This window comes from Sminthopsis crassicaudata, chromosome X (assembly GCF_048593235.1).
Source record: "Sminthopsis crassicaudata isolate SCR6 chromosome X, ASM4859323v1, whole genome shotgun sequence".
NCBI lineage: Eukaryota > Metazoa > Chordata > Mammalia > Dasyuromorphia > Dasyuridae > Sminthopsis > Sminthopsis crassicaudata.
This window is the reverse complement of record NC_133623.1, coordinates 83,595,007-83,616,407: the sequence shown is the minus strand read 5'-3', so window position 1 is coordinate 83,616,407 and position 21,401 is coordinate 83,595,007. Positions and strand designations below refer to the sequence as shown.

Below are 21,401 nucleotides of genomic sequence, written 5' to 3'. Positions count from 1 at the left end.
CCACAGTTCTACTTTCTGATCCCACATGTCTCTGTTTTTGTTTTCAATGTTACTATCTCAAAGAGGTGTCTCTTTGATAGAACTCTCCTTTGTGATCCAAATGGAATGAAGAGGAAAAGGAAGGAGCACAGAGTCAGCCCATCTATTTCTGGATCTTGCCCCAGGGGTCCTGTTTCCCATAATCCCCACCTTTATTATCTTCCTCAACTCCTTTGCAAAGCCTAACATCATGCTGAACATTCAATAGATGATCAACAAATGATTTATTGTAAAGGGCAGGAACTTTGGAAAAACATACTTAAGGCTCAGTATGATTGATTTAAACAAGGTGTTAACAGTGGAATTGATGAGACAGTGGTTATCTAGTTTAGCATGTGAGTTCTCTAGTTCAGTATGATTAATTTAATCTTACAACAAACATGATATAATGATATAATGATTGGTTTATACTCTATATACTGTAATGATGTAATTGTAATAGAGTATATAAACTGAGACAAACTCAGCCAGACAGACTTCAAGATAGAGACTGTACTGGTGACTCTTCTGTTTTCTCCACTGAGATCAAAGCCTGTATGACGGCCCTCCAGAAAGCTAGCCGAGCCTCAGGTAATGGAGACAGACTGTGAAGGAGATAATAAAGAATTTTGGACTTTATCCCTGGCTATTCTCGTGGCAATTATTCTGCTGAAAACAAGGCTGGTCCCTAGACCTCCAGGAAGCTATCCAGAAGATTACAATTTATGTCCTAAAACAATTTGACTCAAAATCTAATCAAGAAGGAACTGTCTAACTCAAATTTTTTTTAGCCAACTCTATTTTCCTGATGTTTTTCAGTCAATAGTATTTTTTTTTCTAATTGCACGTAAAGATAATTTTTAACATTCATTTTTTAAAATTCTGAGGTCAAAATTTTTCTCCCTCCCTCCCTTCATTCCCCCCCCTTAAGAGAAAAAGAAATAAGTTATACATTGTATGATTGTTTTAAACAGATTTCCATATTAGTTATGTTGTGAAAGAAAAATCAGAACAATAGGGAAAAACCATGAAAAAAAAAGAAAACAAGACAAAACAAAACAAAAAAGATCATGAAAATATTTTATTTTGATTTTCTTTCACTTTCCATAATTCTTTCTCTGCATGAGAGTGGCATTTTCTTTTCCAAATATATTAGAACTGGATCACTGTTATTGTCAGAAGAGCTAAATATATCATATTTGATTATTACACAATGTTGCTATTACTGTCTCCAATGTTCTCCTGAATCTGCTAAGTCTTTCCAGGTTTTTCTGATCATCTGCTAATCATTTCTTATAGAACAATCATATTACACTCACATAACACAACTTATTCAGGCATTTCTCATTTGATGGGCATCCTCTCAATTTCCAATTCCTTGAACTGCTACAAACATTTTTTTAACATGTGGGTCTTTTCACTTTTATTTCTTTGGAATACAGATCCAGTAGCAGATCTGCTGGATCAAAAGGCATTCACAATTTTAGAACCCTTTGGGCATAATATCAAATTATCCTTCAGAATGACTCAATCAGTTCATAACTTGACCAACAGTGATTTAGTGTCTCAATTTTCTCACATCCTCTCCAACATTTATTCTTTTCTTTTCTTTTTTTGTCATTTTATTCAGTCTGATAGGTATAGAATGGTACCTCAGACTTGTTTTAATTTGCATTTCTCTAATCAAAAGTGATTTACAACATTTTTATATGTCTATAGGTAGTTTTAATTTTTTCACCTGAAAATTGGATATGGGAGACTAAGTACCCTGGAAAGATAGACAAGACCTTCGGAGTGGGAAGAAGAGTTTTCCTAAACTCTTATGGGCAAAACAAATGCAACAAGCATACAATATTCCTTGGAGTTATCATTTTGGGATTTATTTCAGGAGATGATCAGTGAATTCTTTAAATGGCTATTTTACCCTCTGGTTCTAAGACATCAGGACAGTTTTCCTTGATGATTTACTGAAAGATGATATCTAGGCTTTTTTTTTTAGTCAAAGTTTTCAGGTAGTCCAATTAGATTGTTTTTCCTAGATGTATTTTTCCAGGTCAGCTGTTTTTTCAATGAGGTATTTTTCATTTTTAAAATTTTGTTTGACTTATTCTTGATGTCTCATTGAATCATTCACTTTCATTTGTTCAATTCTAAATTTTAGTGAATTATTTTCTTCAGTTAGCTTTTATTTTAAAAAGTTCCTTTTGAATTTGGCCAATTTAACTTTTAAATGGTTTGTTTTGTTCATTGGATTGTTTTGTCCATTTCACAAATTCTGTTTTCCAACTAATTGGTTTCTTTCTCAAATCTATTCTGTAAGGGGTTATATATATTTTCCATTGCACTAAATCTATTTTTAAGGAGTTTTCTTCAGATAATTTCTGTGTTTCATTTTCCAAACTCTCCTGAAAAGTTTTCATTTCCTTTCCTCATTTTTCTTGTATCTCTTTTAAGATCCTTTTTGAATTCTTCCAAGAGAACCTTGTGGGATGGGATCAGCCCATCTCTGGATGGGTTCTTTGGGGCTTCATCTGGTGATGATTTGCCTTTAGTATCCTCAGGATTTATGATGTGTTCTTCTCTGTCTGCATAAACGCTATCTATGATCAGAGTTCTTTTTGCTTTTTGGCTCATTTTTTTAAAGGTTAAGGTCTGCTCTTAGGGCAAGGGGGGATTGTCCCAAGCTTCTTCTACAGGTGATAGCAGCTTAATATTGCCCTGGGCCAGTGTTGGGTGGGCCTGTATAAGTGCTGCAATATTCTGTGGTATACAGACTCACTATTTGTCTTTTGTATTTGCACTGGACGACTCACAGCGAATCTGCTTATCTGAATTGGGACAGAATAGCTAATACTGCTGTATTTTGTCTAAGAGCCCCTGTTGGATTTCCCCAGTCTGCAGACATTATGTTGCCTTAGGTCCCTGTGCTATGCCTGTGCTTATCTCCTCCCTCAGAATATTTGTGGGTTCTGTCACCCCAAAATCAGTTCAGAGGCATGAGCTGGTGTGGATTTGAGGGACACCAGGAAGAGCTCAGATAGAGACCTATTTCCCATCATATTGGCTCCTCCACACCTTTTTTTTTTAAACTGTAAAAAATCTTTATAGCAGCTTGTTATTCTAAACACCTCTGGTCCTGGGAGGTTGGGGATGTTGCCTGTGGTCTCAGGTCCTCTGTTACTTTTCCTTCTGATCTAGAATGGAATTCAAAAACTCCTCCCTCCTGTAAGCGTCCACTGCCCCACTGCTTTTGCACTCAGTGTCTGTGATGATTTCTTGGCATCCAGAGACATTTCTGGGTAGCACAGCTGGGGCTGGCATTCCTTATCAGCAGAAGTTCCCTCAATTTTCCTCTGCTCAGATGCCCAACATCCCATACTATGGGTGAATGTCTGGAACTGAGGCTGCATCCCAACCTAACTAGCCCCAGACCTTGCTATATCAGTGCATTTAACCTGGAGGTGTTTACACTTGACAGGAGCCAAACTTTCATGCTGCTATCTTTTTTTTTTTTGGATCTTATCTGGTTGTCCCTGGAGGATCACTGTTTGTCCCCTCTCTAGTTGCTTGTTATTGCTCCACCTTTGCAGTGAGATGCTAATTTATATTATTTGTAACAGGAAGCTGAGAGCTTGGACTTTTCTGACCTACTCTACCATCTTCCCAGTATCATCTCTATCTCTTCCACTTTTTTCATGTATTTCTCATCTTTTCTCAAGCCATTTGGTGATCTTAATGGGGCCTAGGCAGCCAAATAGATATCTCAATGGGACTCTGGCCTCTCTTTGGTGATTTTCGTCAAAGTCTAGCTTCAGAATGATGTTCTTGGAGAAACTACCCAGAAACATTCATTGCAATGAGATTGGAAACCCAATCAGAGCCCTTTCTCTTCCTCATAGACCCAGGAGTTGCCAGACTCCCAAGGCAGGAATATGGTCTGTCATGGATACTATATTCATAAAGAGACAATTAAGTGTAAGGCCTCTATTTCAAATTCTATGTATATGCCTGGCCCCCATGAAAGTGGCATATCAAATCCCAGATGCCAGGTGATACCGCCCCTTGTGTTACAGGTCCTCCATGAAACTCTCGTATTATGGAACAGCCCTAAACAACCATTCACCACTCACTAGAGCTTAGGCCCCACTGGGATCACCACTTCAATGCTATGACCCTATGAAGATCACTAGTACCAGATCTGCAGTCAAACATCTACAAAGTTCTAGACCACCCCCCAACAAAAAAAAAAAGAAAACAAAGAAATGAAAAAAAACCACCAGCTAAAGTCTAGCTCCATTCTGAGACCATGCACTGGTACACAGCAAGGTGCTCTAAGGCATGCTATTATGTTTTTCCTCAAAATCCATCACATTTCATCTGCTTATTTCTTTTGAGAGAATCTGTATTCATTAAACAATGTAACCTTTCACTTTACTTTTTTTAATGAACAAATGTTAATTTTCCCATCCATCTAGCTCCCTTCCCTCCCTTATATAGAAAAAAAGAAACTCTTTTTAAAAATATAAATATATATTCAAGTCGGTTCTTTTATAGACCCCATCCAAAAATATGTCATTCTGAACCCAGTCAGTTATCACCTTTTTATCTAGAGGTGCACAATGTGCATCTTTATGGGTCCTCTGCAATTATATTTGGTCATTACACTGATCAGAGTTCTTAACATTGTTTGTCTTTATAATGTTGTTAATGCATAATTTCTTCTTTACTTCTACTCACTACACTCAGCATCAGTCTTCTCTCTGAAACATTCCCTTGTATTATTCTTTAAGACACAGCAGTATTTTTAAATAATGCTTTAATTTTTAAATAAATAGAAAGATACATATAACATACATTTAAAAATATGGAGTTCTGAATTTTCTTCCCCTGTTCCCTTTCCCCTTCTATAAGATTGTAAGTAATTTGATACAGGCTTTATTTGTGCAATCACATAAAACATATTCCAACATTAGTCATGTTGTTTAAGAAGAAACAGAACAAAATAACCTCCCCCCTCTCTCTCCACCATTTTCCGCCAAAAAATAAAAAATAATATAAAAAAAGAATGTGAAAACAGTGCACTGTATTCTGTATTCAGAATCTATCAGTTCTTTTTCTGTATATGGATAGCATTTTTTTCATAATACATTTGTGTCTTAGACCCTTTTGTTGCCAAGAAGAGTTTAGTCATTCACTGCTGATTAACTTACAATGCTACTGTGTTTATCACATTTTATTGACTCTGCTTACTTCTGTTTTCACCAGTTCATATAAATCTAAGGTTTTCTAAAATCTGACCTGCTCCTCTTTTTTTTTTTTTTTTTACAACACATCTATATTCCATTACACCATATATCCCAACTTGTTCAGCCACTCCCCAACCCATCGGTATCCCCTCAATGTCCAATTCTTTGCCATCATCTAAAGAACTATTGTAACTACTTTTTTTTTGTACAGGGAGATACTTTTTGCCTTTTTCTGATCTCTCTGGAATACAGATCTAATGGTAATTTTGTTTGATCATAGGGTCTGCACAGTGTGATTGCCCTTTGGACATAGTTCCAAATTGCTCTCCAGAAAAGGTCAAACAGTTCACAGTTCCACCCACAGCTTTAATGCACTCATTAGAGTCCCAATTTCCCCACATCCCCTCCAACATTTTCCTTTTCTATCATACTGGCTAATAATAATAGATATTGAGGCGGTACCTCAGTATTGTTTGAATTTGCATTTCTCTAATCAATGATTTAGAGCATTTTTCAAATGACTAAGGATAGATAACTTTGATTTCTTCATCTGAAAACAGCCTGTTCTTATCCTTTGATCAATCATGCACTGGAGAATTGATGGACTTAATACAAATTTGACTTAGTTCTCTATAAGAGAAATAAGGTGGTTCTATAAAATTATTCCTTAGTTTTCTGCTTTCTTTCTAATAATGGCTGCTTGGTTTTGTTTGTGTAAAAACCTTTACATTGAATTTCATCAAAATAATCCATTTTATATATCCAATGCTCTTTATCTCTGTTCGGTCCTGAATTCTTTCCTTGTCCAGAGGTTTTCCAGAGAACTAATACCATGATCTTCTAAACAAATTTTCTGTCTCACTCATGTACCCAGTCTGAGCCTCTCTTGGTATACACTACTGGGTATTGGCCTATACACAGATTCTTCTATAGTTTTCCAGTTTTCCAGAATATTTTGTCCATTTTGTCATTTATCAAACACTGAATTACTATGGTCATTTACTACTGTGTCTTCTGCATCTAATCTATTCCACTGTTCCACTACTCTATTTCTTAAACAGTACCAGAAAGTTTTGATCATTACCAGTTATAATACAGTTTGAGATCTGGTATTAATAGTCTGCCTTCCTTTTCAAGTTTTACTATTAATTCTTTTAATGCTCTTAAACTTTTGTTTATTTTTTCCAGAATATTTTGTTACAGTTATTTCTAGCTCTATAAAATCATTTTTGGTAAGATAATTGGACAAAGCACAAAATAATTAAATTATTTTAGGTAGAATATTACATTGGTTCAGCCTATCCAAGAGCAACTGATATTGTTCCAATTCCTTAGATCTTATGTCATTTCTGTGAAAAATACTTTGTGTTCATATACTTCCTGAGTTTGTCTTGGCAGGTATACTCCCAAGTACTTTATAATACCACAGTTATTTTAAATGGAATTTTCCCCCCATCTCTTGCTGCTGGGTGTTGCTGGTTATATACAGATTAATAATTCATGTGGGTTTATTTTATGTCCTGTAATTGTGCTAAAGTTGTTAATTATTTAAACTATTATTCAACAATTATTCTTTTTTAAAATTTACACAGACATTTAATTAGCTTTATTTACAGAGCAGGGTTTGTTTTTTTGTTTTGTTTTGTTTTGTTTTGTTTTCCAGTCTTCAATCATGCTGACATAATAATGAGGCAAGAACACCAGTTTTAAAAGAATCTATGCAAAATTCTAAAAATAACAGATGGTGATGCTCCTGAAAAGGGGGGCAGACTGGACTACAGCAGCATTTTTCTCTCTCTACCTCAGTTAGTCAGAAGCAATTCTACTGCAGTCTCTACATCCCATGATTTTGAAGACAAGGCCACTATTACTGCATTCCTATCAAATCCCATAGCACACAGGTTTTCTATTTTTTTGGCATATTCTGGACTAGAAGCTGGTGCTCCAGCATACACGTGTGCCCAAAATCGAGCTGTCTGTTGGAACATTTCTGGATTCTGTTTGTACTGATTGGCTACTACTGCATCTTGTGGATCATCTGGTTCTGCAGCTGCCAACAAAGCTTGCAATGAGAGCAATACTGTCCTTAGAGTCATTGCTGCTGCCCATTGATCTTTCAGAATATCCAAACAAATGGCCCCTGTGACAGAACTAATATTAGGATGCCAAATTTTAGTAATGAAGCGCACCTTAGGTGGATTAAATGGGTACGTTTCTGGTATTTTTATCTCGAGTTGGTATCTTCCTCCTTCATATGGGGTATCTGGTGGTCCTGCTATTTCTCCTCTAAGTTCTGTAAAGTTCTCATCTACAAGATCTACTTTAATTTGATTTTTGTTCGTCTCCTCGCTCTTCAGCACCTCCTTGAATTCTCTCTTGATTCGCTGCACGGCAATGTTGGCCATGTCTCCTTCTGCAGCCAATTCACACTTCCGCTTGTGTCACCACCAAGACCTCCAGCTGCCGTACTCTCCTCACAGTGCAATAATTATTCTAAAAGAAAGAAAAATTTGTTTTCTCATTGTCTATTCTAATTCCTTCCAATTCTTTTTCTTATTGTTAAAGCTAACATTTCTAATACAATATTGAATAATCGAGATGATAATGAACATTCTAGTTTCATTCCTGATCTTATCCCCATTACAGAAAATGCTTGATAGTTTTAGATGTTTTAAGGCAAGTCCCATTTATTCCTTTCTTATCTAGAGCTTGCCTGACTAGGATTACATTGGGGAAGGGTTCCTTAAGTCATAGACTGTTAGAGCTGGGAGGATCCTTATGTAAAAGTGCGGAGCTTCACTGATTCCCATCTTATTCACAGAAAGTAAATATCTTGGGGCAGCTAGGTGGTGCAGTGGATAGAGCACTAGCCCTGAAGGAGAACCTCAGTTCAAATCTAGTCTCAGACACTTAAAAAAAGTAAATATCTTTCTTAGACAAGAGTAGTTATTTGAATCAATCAATCAATCAAAACCAAAAGTGCACCAGGTCTGCATCTATCTTCTGGAATGAGTCAAAAGCACTGCCTTAAAAGCATGTGGTCATGCCTTTAGGAAATTGTAGGAAAGCAAGAAAGCATCCCAGAAAAAAGAATTTCCTTGTGTTTGGCAATAGAAAGGAAGGAGCAGAGTCAAAGTAAGCTGAGCCAAGAAGTGGCAGAAATGGATCAACCAGGAACAGGAGAATGAGATGATAGGACTGAGCTCTGGCAGAGAAGGTTGATATCAGAAATGGAGACTGCCATTGTGAGCATCTCAGAGTAGAAGATCTAGGTTTGGGCAAGCAGTGTACCCACCTACCTGAGCCCTAAGGATCCAAAAAGAGGTCTGCTCCTTCCCCAACTTCCCCTCTTAATGCCTGTCTACTCATAGACACTGTAGTAATCTGCTTTCCACTTACACAAAGGATTCTAGTCATTTGAAATTTGTCTCAACCACAAAGAGGCCAGGAATAACACAAAGATAGAAATGACAGTTTATCTGATAAAGGCCTCATTTCTAAAATATATAGATAACTGACTCAAATTTATAAGAATTCAAGCCATTCTCCAATTGATAAGTGGTCAAAGGTGTTCTAAATCATTATTGATCAGAGAAATGCAAATTAAGACAACTCTGAGATACCACTACACACCTCTCAGATTGGCTAAGATGACAGGAAAAGATAATGATGAATGTTGGAGGGGATGTGGGAAAACTGGGACATTGATGCATTGTTGGTGGAATTGTGAATGCATCCAACCATTCTGGAGAGCCATTTGGAACTATGCTCAAACAGTTATCAAACTGTGCATACCCTTTGATCCAGCAGTGTTACTTCTGGGCTTATATCCAAAAGAAATACTAAAGAAGGGAAAGGGACCCGTATGTGCAAGAATGTTTGTGAAAACCCTCTTTGTAGTAGCCAGAAACTGGAAACTAAGTGGATGCCCATCAATTGGAGAATGGCTGAATAACTTGTGGCATATGAATGTTACAGATTATTATTGTTCTGTAAGAAACGATCAGCAGGATGCTTTCAGAGAGGCTTGGAGAGACGAACTGATGCTGCGTGAAATGAGCAGGACCAGGAGATCACTGTACACTTCAACAACAATACTCTATGATGATCAATTCTGATGAACATGACTCTTTCCAACAATGAGATGATTGATGCCAGTTCCAATGATCTTGAGATGAAGAGAGCCATCTACACCCAGAGAGAGGACTGTGGGAACTAAGTGTGGACCATAACATAGCATTTTCACTTCTTTTTGTTGTTGTTTGCTTGCATATTATTTTCTTTCTATTTTTTTCTTTTTGATTTGATTTTTCTTGCGCAGTAAGATAATTGTATAAATATCTACACATACATTGGATTTAACATATATTTTACCATCTTTAATATATATTGGATTACTTGCTATCTAGAAGAGAAGGTGGGGGGGAGAGGGGAAAATGGAACACAAGATTTTGTAAGGTTAATGTTGAAAAATTATCCATGCATGTTTTGAAAATGAAAAAGTTTTAATAAATAAAAAGAAAAAAATAAAATGTCCTTGTCCAAAGAGAGCTTATATATTTCAGTTAAAAAGACAAGACAGTTTATGTAGAAAGCCCAATATCTGCTTAAATGCTAGGCAATTTCCTAAGCCAAAATGTTTCATCCAAAAGAAATTCCTTAATGCTGCAGAACAGGAAAATATGTAGACTGAGGCAGGGCATTATATTGCTCTAGAGTCACTTACAAAATGAGCTCACGGTTGTTATACTTACTTAATAGATCATAGAATGTCAAGGCTGGGAACATCCTTAGATCACAGAATGTGAAATCTGCGAGCTCCCGGAGATATATGGAATGTCACAGCAGGAAGTTATCCTGGAACACAAAATATCAGAGGTTGAGAGGGTCGTGTTAGTATCAGAGAGCTGAAAGGAACCTTGGAACCCAGAAAGTCACTGTTCCTAAAGGACCTTAGACTACATATACTGGTCACACTGGAAAGTCCTCATCATAGACACATACATCACTGGGAGAGCCCTCCAGACACTGAATATCGTTGCTGGAAGGATATGTGCCTAATGTCACAGTTTGTACAAGGAATCTTCCCATTTTGAGATAGAAACTGAGATCTATTGGTATAGTTGCAAAAATGTTTAGTCCTTCAAAACTAATTAAGACCAAACTCTTCCTGCCACCATTTTACCTTGGAGAGAACCTGTGTTGTGTAGAGGACAAATGTAGTCTACCTAATAGTGGAGGCGCTTTTGGAATAAATGAATAAAAAAGCAAAAAGGAATTTTTCCCTTCCCACATGGTTCACATGAATTTATGTAACCCCAAAAGAGCTTATCCCCTACCATTGTATAAGTGATTGCTACTAGTTGGTTTGGCTCAATCACTGAAAATTCTTGTTGAGGTTACCTATTTGTTCAATGTAAATGGGAAAGGACAAACAGGCATTGAATCCCCTGTGCCAAACAGCCCAATCAGTGGACCCCCAGGATGCTTGCCCTTGGCTTGTTCAAAGATCAGGGAGTGGAATTGGGAGCCTCACACCATTTCCAGTGGAAATCCAGATCCTGTCATCCAGCCCAACTTGGTGGAAGTGATTCTCTCTGGAGGCAAAATGTAGTGTCCAGCAAGGAAGCAGCAGCTAGTTCCAATCAGTGGTTGCCATGGTGACTGGTCGTTGTCAAGGATACCTGGAATCCTGAGTAGCTGGCACTCCATTATGACTCCTTTTCAGGTCTCCATTATGATTCCTAGGCCAGGAGCAGGGGAAGGCTTCTTCCCAGCTTTGTCCTGGACAGCCAGCTGGGAGCAGATCTAAATCACCAGGGGCTGGAAATAACTACATATGTACACACAGACACTGTAGGTATTATATATTGACAGAGAACAAAACAGAGACCTAGAGATGCGGAGACAGAGATAGGCAGAGAAATAGAAATAAAGATGCAGACTGCAGAAGAACATGACTAAAGAGACCCATAAGGCAAGCTGCTGTTGCTATGCGACATGCATCAGGGAAGGGAAGAAACATCAACCCAGGCACTCTGGTGACCTCACTGCTCTCCTCCTAACCAGGAAAGAAGAAACGGGACCCAGTAAGGTCAAGTCATTCCCCAGAGTCACAAAGGCACTAAGCATCAGAGGCAAAAATTTGAACCCAGGTCCTCTGATTCCATGGCAGTTAAACTTCTTTCCAGAACATAACCCTTAATTCTCCACAAGGAAAGGACAAAGGATTTTAAGCTTGGATCAGAACTGAGAAAGATGGAAGTCTCATTTAGTTAGTGGGAAGGACAATCTATTGGAAAGAGAAAGGGCAAGTCGGGGAAGAATTAAATGGCCAGAATAATAGGAAGCAAAAAAGGAGGTTGTGAAAGGCTTTGAATGCCAAAAAAAGGATTTTCTATTTGATCGTACACACACACACACACACACACACACACACACACACACACACACAAGTTTTCAACATTCAGCTTTATAATATTTTTGTTTTTTCTCCCTTCCAACAACTCCTTTCCCTTCCCAAGACAGCAATCAATCTAATATAGATTATATGTCTAATCACATTGAAACTATTTCTACATTAGTCATGTTGTGCAAGAAGAAGCAGAACAAAAGGGAGACATGCAAGAAAGAAAAAAAAAACAACAAAAAAGTGAAAATATATACTTTAATCTGTATTCCGACTCCACACTTGTTTCTCTGGATGTGGATAGCATTTTCTATCATGAGTCTTGGAACTATCTTAAATCATTGTATTTCTGAGAAGTGCAAAGTCTATCAAAGTTGATCATCTCACAATGTTGCTGTTACTGTGTATAAAGTTCTCCTGGTTCTGCTCACTTCACTCAGCATCAATTCATCTAAGTCTTTCCGGATTGTTCTGAAATCCACCTGCTCATCATTTCTTAGAGAACAACAGTATTTCATGGCATTCCTATACCACATTTTCTTCCGCCATTCTCCAATTTATGAGCATCTTCTCAATTTCCAATTTTCTGCCACCACAAAGAGAGGTGCTAGAAACATTTTTGTATATGTGGGTTCTTTTGGTGAGAAATAACTCCACTGGACTTAGGATGGGTAAAATAAAAACTCTTTACACAACTGCATATGGTATACCATACTATAATCATCCTTACAGAAGTAAGGGCAAGCCCTTTTATCCCTGTCCCAGCTGCCAAGTTTGATTCTCTGATTCCCCATTGAGTGAGTACTACAGAGTGCACAACTTTCCGATTCACCTGCTACATATTTGTGTTTTGTTATGTTCACTTTCTACCAGAAGCATCACATGACAATTAAAAGGAGTCCTCACTCTTCCCAGAGGAGAAATCAATATTCATGAGCTCAGTGAGTATGAACATTTCAGGCAAGGCTTAACCTTTTCCCTGTTTAGCCCCCAAAGCCCCAAAGTAAGAGAGAACCTGCTGTGTCCTATTTTACTTAGCTCCTGTGCTGACTGTACATCCTTGCTCTATTTGAGCAACCCTCAATCACAAAGGCCAGATCAGGGCTCTGATATTTTCTTTTGCTTAATTTCTCTGGTTGGAGAACATAATCACATATCTTTCTATGGAAACCAAAAAACTGTTTTGTATTTCTCATTTTCTATTTTTTATGCTCTCTCGGATTGCTGGATCAAAGGGAATGGCCTGTTTTATAGCCCTTTGGGCATAGTTACAAATTGCTTCCTAGAAAGGATAAGTCAGTTCACAATTCCACCAATAATGCATTAGTGTTCCGATTTTCCCACATTCTCTCTAACACTTATTTTCCTTTTCTGTTATATTAGCCTATCTGATAGGTATGAAGGGATACCTCAGAATTAGTTTAATTTTCATTTTTCTAATCAATAGTGATTTATAGCATGTGACTATAGATAGCATTAATTTCTTCATCACAGTTTGGGAATGAGTGAATTCTCATCAATTTGACTCATTTCTTTATATATTTTAGAAATGAAGCTTTCAGGGAAATTCAAATTAAGACAAATCTGAGATACCACTATACACCTGTCAGATTGACTAAGATGACAAGAAAAGATAGTGATGAATGTTGGAGGGGATGTGGGAAAACTGGGACACTGATACGTTGTTGGTGGAGTTGTGAAAGAATCCAGCCATTCTGGAGAGCAATCTGGAATTATGCTCAAAAAGTTATGAAACTGTGCATATCCTTTGATCCAGCAGTGTTACTTCTGGGCTTATATCCCAAAGAGATACTAAAGAAGGGAAAGGGACCTATGGGTGCCAAAATGTTAGTGGCAGTCCTTGGGTAGTGGCAAGGAACTGGAAACTGAGTGGATGCCCATCCATTGGAGAAGGGCTGAATAAATTGTGGAATATGAATGTTATGGAATATTATTGTTCTGTAAGAAATGACCAACAGGATGATTTCAGAAAGGCCTGGAGAGACTTACATGGACTGACGCTGAGTGAAATGAGCAGAACCAGGAGATCATTGTACATGGCAAAAGCAAGATTATACAATGATCAACTGTGATGGATGTGGCTCTTTATAACAGCAAGATGATTCAGGACAGTTCTGATGGTCTTGTAAGGAAGACAGCCATCTGAACCCAGGTGAAGACTGTTGGGACTAAGTGTAGATCACAACAATGAATATTCACTTTTTTTCTTATAATTTGCTTCCATTTTATTTTCTTTCCCAATTTTTTTCATTTTTGATCTGATTTTTCTTGTGCAGCATTTTAATGGTGGAAATATATATATATATATATATATAGAAGTGTTGCATGTTTCACATATATTGGGGAGGGAGTGGAGGAAAGGAAGGGAGAAAATAATTTGGAATACAAGGTTTTGCAAGGGTGAATGTTGCAAATTATATATATATATAATTATATATAATTATATATTATATATATATATAATTATATATATATATATATTATATATATATATATAATTATATAATTATATATATATATGTATATATATATATATGTATATGTTTTGAAAATAAAATGGTTTAATAAAAAAAGAGTAAAAGGCCTTTATCAGGTTGTAAAAATGGTTTCCCAGCTTTCTGCCCTTGTTCTAATCTTAGCTAAAATGGCTTCATTTGTGCAAAGCCTTCTAAATTCAATATAATTAAAATTATCTATTTTGTATTTCATAATGTCTATTTTCTCTTGGGTTATAATTTCTTCCCTTATCCAAAGAACTGACAAGTAAACCATTACTTGCATTCTTAATTTACTTTCGGTATTACTTTTTATGTCAAAATCATGTACCCATTTTGATTTTATCTTGATATACAGTTGGTCAATGCCCAGTTTCTGTCACTCTATTTTCTAGTTTCCTCAGCAGTTTTGTCAAATAGCGAGTTCTGATCCTAGGCTGCCTCCTGTCCTTCCTTCAGGCTGATTTACTTCTTCAGCTAGTCTGTCTTGCCTGCCTGTGAGTGATAACTGGGTGGCAGTTGGATGAAGCTGGCTGGCCCCTTTTCTGCAGGAGGAGTTTCCCCACTGATGACTGTGGGAGGTGGGCTGGAAGCAGGCTGGCTGGTATAGAGAATGCTGCCACTGCAAGGACTCTTGTGTGTTTTGTGTGTATTGGGTAGTTGGTCAGTAGTTGCTGCTGTGGTGATGATGAAGATGGGTTCTGTCTTTCTGATGATTTCTCCCCTCCATGATGTCTGTGGTGACTGGATTGGAAGCAGATGTAGGGACCTGAAAGGATCCTTCTTTCAAAGGCTCTGGGGTACATGACAAGAGTCTATCTCCATCTAGATCTTTGAGGAGATGATGGACAAGGTGGTCGTGATGTATTCACTTATCTAGAACATGCTGTCCTCATCTTTCCCTCAATTGCCTGTGAAAGACAATAACCACCATTATCTAAAACAGTCACCAGACCTCACAGCATGCCCTGAAGCACACTTGCCAGCCACTATTCTGATCATCTATAAAATAGAGAGCAAGTTGCCATACAACTCCAGTTTCTCAAGTTTTTATCCCACTTGCATTTTCTTGATGTTTTTGACACTGCCTTTAGCTATTTTCCCAAAAATAATGGTTGAGGCTCTTGATTATTTAATAGCTTCAAACCCATCTTCTTTTTAAGGATGGCTCTGAACTACTAGCTATGAAAGAATGAATGAAAAACCATTTGTTAATAGCTCACAATATGCAAAGAACCATACTGAGCACTGTAACACATACTCTTTGACAATGCTCATTTACACATTGTGGACTGTGAAAATTCAATGTCCACAAGTCAGTCTAATTTGATGGGACTTCCCTGTATGATTCAAAGGGAAAGAAGTGAAAAAGGAAGAATAGAGCCAGCCCATCTAGCTCTCAAAATTTCCCCAGGGGTGTTGTTTCCCCTAATACCCATCCTTTGTCATTCTTAACCCCCCCACTCCTCTGAACGGGCTAACATTAGAGTGAACATTTAATAAATAATAAACAAATGGTTTGTATTCTAAAGCAATTTGATTCAAAGAAACAACCTAGCTCAGATTTTGCTTTGTCGACTCTATTGTTCCTCAAAAATTTTGAGCCTAGGAATGGTGTTCCCAATTCTCCCAACTCTTTCATGTACATATTGTTATGATTTTTCTTCTATGTGATTGTAGCATACAAGAAAGGTTATATCCCTACCTCTCTACAGTCAGAAAGAGGCTTCTTATGGACAGTGTCAGTATATCCAGAAGTCTCTGGGTTTCTCTCTTGTATCAGACTGGTAGAGGAGGCTTGAGCTCCAGAAATCTATTAATTCAGTGTTGGGATGGAAGGAGCTACTGAGTAGTCATTGGACAGTTAATAGTGATGAGGGTTGGGGTCCCTTTAAGATTTCTAATTGCCCAACCCATGACTGCCCTTGATTCACAAATCCTGGTCAAAGGCACCCTTTGAATATCTGGGCCCAGCCCCCCACTCTCAGCTCAGCTTCCCCCAGCCCTCACCTGATCTGGGCTAACTGAAAAACCCGCCAGAACTGGGTACCACCCATCATCTTCTAGGTATAAAAGAAACAAGCCGGAACGCCCTCTTTGCAGGAGCCCTCCCAGCCAATGCATGGTATCCTTCCAGCCGTGTAAGGGTCCCTGCCCGCCAACGGCCACCTTCGGCCTTGGTGTCTTTCTAAGTGAACTTTACTTCCAAATTCCTACAATAAACCTTTTATTTATCAATCTAGGTTTTTGGGCCTGTAAATTCATTTTACAGGGGACACTACGCCTCATGGGATTATCTTTGCACCGGCAAACGGGGTTCCCCCTTTCCTTTTCTTCATTAATAGCAGCAGATTTATTTTAAACTAGCACAGCATAGAAATGCAGCGATGACATTCTGGCACAGCTTCTCTGGACACAACCCATTTTTACATAAACACATCTGGCTAAATTGACAGAGGCAGCTGTTGGAGGATACACATAAGAACCTTGAAGGGGAGACTTTGGTCAGGGTACAGGCAATGATCTTTTTTTTTTTTTTTTTTGATAATTTATTAATTTTATAATTATAATTTTTTTGACAGTACATATGCATGGGTAATTTTTTTTTACAACATTATCCCTTGTATTCACTTTTCCAAATTTTCCCCTCCCTCCCTCCACTCCCTCCCCTAGATGACAGGCAATACGGGCAATGATCTACTGGAAAAGTTACTGGGATATGGAATTCAAGGAGCCATATTGGAGTCCCAGCTCTCTTACTGTTACAAAGATACTGCTACAAAGATACAATGTCTGATTTTTGTATACTGCAAGGTTAAGTTTTCTTTCACATTGTGCTTGGACTTACCTGATCTGATATTAGTTTTGACCCAAACTGCTAGTTCTTTAACAAATATCCTCCCTAGTTCAGATCAGCTCTTTTCTTATGTCCTTGTCAGTGTCTCCATTAATATTTTACTTGGTGCATTGTCTCTGGGCTTGGCTGTTTGGACACACCTGCTGGTGAGCCTCTGACATGGCTGGGTTTTTCTGATCCATGCGGAAGAGTGTGGTCATTGGTTTCTCCAGCTTCTTGGGTCAAGGGTGACCTGGCAGATAGTCTTTGTGCCGATGGTTGACCTTCTACCACTTACTCCTTATTTTTATTTGGAGCACCGGGCCACTTCTGGTCTTCATGCTCCAAACAAAGCTCTGAGAGTACAAATTGCAGGCAGTAAAGGTGTTGTGGAGGGATTGCACTTCTCTGGGAGTTCCCCACAGCCCTCCGGTGTCCAGTCCCTGTCCGTGCAGCTGTTTGATCAACACCCCTTCTTGTCAGCCTCCAGGGCCTCCTGGCTAGATACCTGTGCACCCCTCAGGTGCTTTGGGTCCCCTGGGCAATGTTCCACATTGGCAGGGCAACATCCTGGAACGTTTGAGGATGTACAAACGTCTGCCTCAAATCTGTTTCTTCATTGGATGGAGGAGTTGCCCAGCAGCAATTGCCTCATTTCCTTCAGGCCAGGGGGGAGTCAAGGGAAGACATGCATTCATGCCAGAGTGCCTGTGTCCCTCCCAGCCTCTGGCTGGGTCTTGTCTCCTCCCACCCCTCTCTCAGACCACTGATTTCCTCCTGTGCTCTTAGGGTTTTCAAGAATCCAAATCCCATTTAGGGCTTTGGGGTCTGGGCTGCTACAACTCCTGTATTCTTTCCTTATGGGGAACCCAGGAGAGCCCATCTGCCTTCCAGCTCCCCCTCCTTGTTTTCCGTAAAGAGGGTGACCTTTTGACAACCCCAAGCTGAATTCAGGTTCCTTTCCTCCTAGCCCCAGCACCTATCCTCAGGGACCTGGGACCTTGTTGAGTTGCGGGTCTTTCTGCAAAGAGAAGGTGCACTGCAGCCCACTCCCCTCATCAGGTTGGGTGTTTGTTACATTAAATCTAAACCTATATTTTGGAAGATCCATCCATTGCTCTGATCCATGAGCTCTGTATAATCCATTTGACAAGGGCTCACCCCGTATATACCTGTAGAAACTGCGGGTGATTATTCTGTAGAAGTCTTAGGCAGCCATCCCTCTTGTCTTCATACCTGGACTACTACAATAGAGACTGGTTGGCTTTCCTGCCACAGGTCTCTGCCCGCTGCAGTGTGTCCAGTCTGTCTGCTACCAGAGTGATCTTCCTAAAACACAGGTGTGCTCATGTCACCATCTCCCCACATAAGAAAATCATTTCACGGATCAAATGTAAAGGCCTCTTTATGGCATGTATAGCCCATTACAACCTGCTCCAATCTGTGCACTCTTTCTACACCCCACACTCCCCCTCCCCATTGCCTGCCATCTAATGACACCCTCCTCCTAGCTGCTCTCTGCACAGGACAGTCCATTTCCCAACTCTCGCTATTTCCACAGGCTGCCCCACCTCCATGTAATGCCCTCCATGCTTATCTCTGCTTCCTGATTTCCCGGGTTTCTTTCAGGTCCTGCTTAAAATCCCACCTTCTACACAAAGCCTTTCATGGGCTTCTTTAGCTCTAGGTACTTTGTTTTCATCTTTATTTCCACTTTTTCTTGTATACAACTTGTTTATATTCAGCTGCTTGTATATTGCCTCCCCTGATAGACTGTGAGGTCCTTGAGAAAAGGGAAAGTCTTTGGCTTTTCTTCTTAAATGCCTCACACTTATCCCTTATAAATGTTTATTGAATGAATACATGAGACACCATAGTATACTTCATCCTCAGATGGCATAAATTTTAGCCTCTTTAGAATCCTGTTCATTCTATCTGGAAAATTTTGATTACATCAAATTAAAAAGCTTTTGTACAAACAAAACTAATGCAAACAAGATTAGAAGAGAATTAACAAACTGGGAAAACATTTTTACAGTTAAAGGTTCTGATAAAGGCCTCATTTCCAAAATATATAGAGAATTGACTCTAATTTATAAGAAATCAAGCCATTCTCCAATTGATAAATGGTCAAAGGATATGAACAGACAATTCTCAGAGGATGAAATTGAAACTATATCCACTCATATGAAAGAGTGTTCCAAATCACTACTGATCAGAGAAATGCAAATTAAGACAACTCTGAGATACCACTACACTCCTGTCAGATTGGCTAAGATGACAGGAAAAGATAATGATGAATGTTGGAGGGGATGTGGGAAAACTGGGACACTGATGCATTGTTGGTGGAACTGTGAACGGATCCAACCATTCTGGAGAGTAATCTGGAATTATGCCCAAAAAGTTATCAAACTGTGCATACCCTTTGATCCAGCAGTGCTACGACTGGGCTTATATCCCAAAGAGATCTTAAAGGAGGGAAAAGGACCTCTATGTGCCAAAATGTTTGTGGCAGCCCTTTTTGTAGTGGCTAGAAACTGGAAAATGAATGGATGCCCATCAAATGGAGAATGGCAGGGTAAATTATGACATATGAATGTTATGGACTATTATTGTTCTGTAAGAAATGACCAGCAGGATGAATACAGATAGGCCTGGAGAGACTTACATCAACTGATGCTGAGTGAAATGAGCAGAATTAGGAGATCATTATACACTTCAACAACAATACTGTATGAGGATGTATTCTGATGGAAGTGGATATCTTCAACATAAAGAAGATCTAATTCAGATCCAATTGATCAGTGATGGACAGAATCAACTACACCCAGAGAAGGAACACTGGGAAATGAGTATAAACTGTTTGTATTTTGGTTTTTCTTCCCAGGTTATTTTTACCTTCTGAATCCAATTCTTCCTGTGCAACAACAACAAAAAAATTCGGTTCTGCACACACATATTGTATCTAGGATATACTATAACATATTTAACATGTATGAGACTGACTGCCATCTAGGGGAAGGAGTGGAGGGAAGGAAGGGAAAAATTGGAACAGAAGGGAGTGCAAGGGATAATGTTGTAAAAAATTAACCATGTATATGTACTGTCAAAAAATTTTTTAAATAAATAAAAAAACAAATAAAATTATATCTTAACAATTGGAAAAAATATCAGTTGCTCATGCATAAAATGAGCCAATATAATCGAAAGTACAATTCTACCTAAATTAATTTGCTTGAGTGCCATATATAAATTAGACCACTAGAAATTATTTTATAGAACTATTTATCTGGAAGATTATCAAAGGAATTAATGGGGAAAATGAGAAGGAATGCAGACTACCTATAGAAGATTGTGAACTTTATTATGAAATGTGCTGATAAAGTATCTGATATTGTTTAAGACATAAAGTAATGGATCAGTGGAATGGATTGGGTACACAAAACACGGTAGAAAATGACCATACTAATTAATTGATTGAAAAATCCTATGATCCCAACTTCTGGGCAAGAACTCCATATTGGACAAAATTTTCTGTGAAAACTGGAGAAGAGAAACAAGGTTTAGACCAATATCTTAGGCAGTATACCAAAAGAATGGGTATATGATTTAGACATAAAGGGTGATACCATATGCAAATTAGGAGAACATAGAAGTATTTACCTGTCAGATGTATGGAGTAGGGAAGAATTTACTATCAATCAAGTGACAAAGAGCATAATGAGATATAAACTGGGTCATTCTGATTACATGAAATGAGAAGAATGTAAGTCTTCCCCAGTGCAGAAACAGTCAAACAATATTAACAGGCAGTTTACATTGAAGAAATCATAGCTACAGATAGTCTTATGAAAAAATGCTCTAAAGAATTATTGATGAGAAAAACGCAAAGTTAAAAGAACTCTGAGGTACCACTTCATAGTCATTAAATTGGCCAATATGACAGAAAAGAAAAATGATAAACATTGAAGGGGATCAGCAATACAACTATTAGGTCAATATCCCGGGGAGATTTAAAAAGTAAAAAGACTTACTTGTAAAAAATATTTAAAGAATTTCTTTTTGTGGTGACAAAGAATAGGAAGCTGAAGGAGGCCCACCAATTGGGGAATAACTAAACAAATTGAGATATATGAATGTGATGGAATACGATTCTGCAATAAATAATGACAGGGTTCAGGAAATTTCAGAAAAATCTGAAAAGATTTTTCTGAACTAATGAAAAGAGAAGTAAGAAGACCCAAAAGAATGTGTTACCCAGTGACAGCAACATTGCAAGATGATCAATCAAATCAAAGGAATGGCATTCTTTGAAGCAACACAGAGTTCTAAGACACTTAGAAAGGAATCATGAGGAAATATCTTATTCATATGCA

General features: G+C 38.2%; 1 pseudogene; it reads right to left on the bottom strand.

The window, feature by feature from the left end:
• Positions 1-6,873: 6,873 nt before the first annotated feature.
• Positions 6,874-21,401, bottom strand: part of LOC141549257 (ubiquitin-conjugating enzyme E2 K pseudogene) — a 35,602-nt pseudogene continuing 21,074 nt past the window's right edge.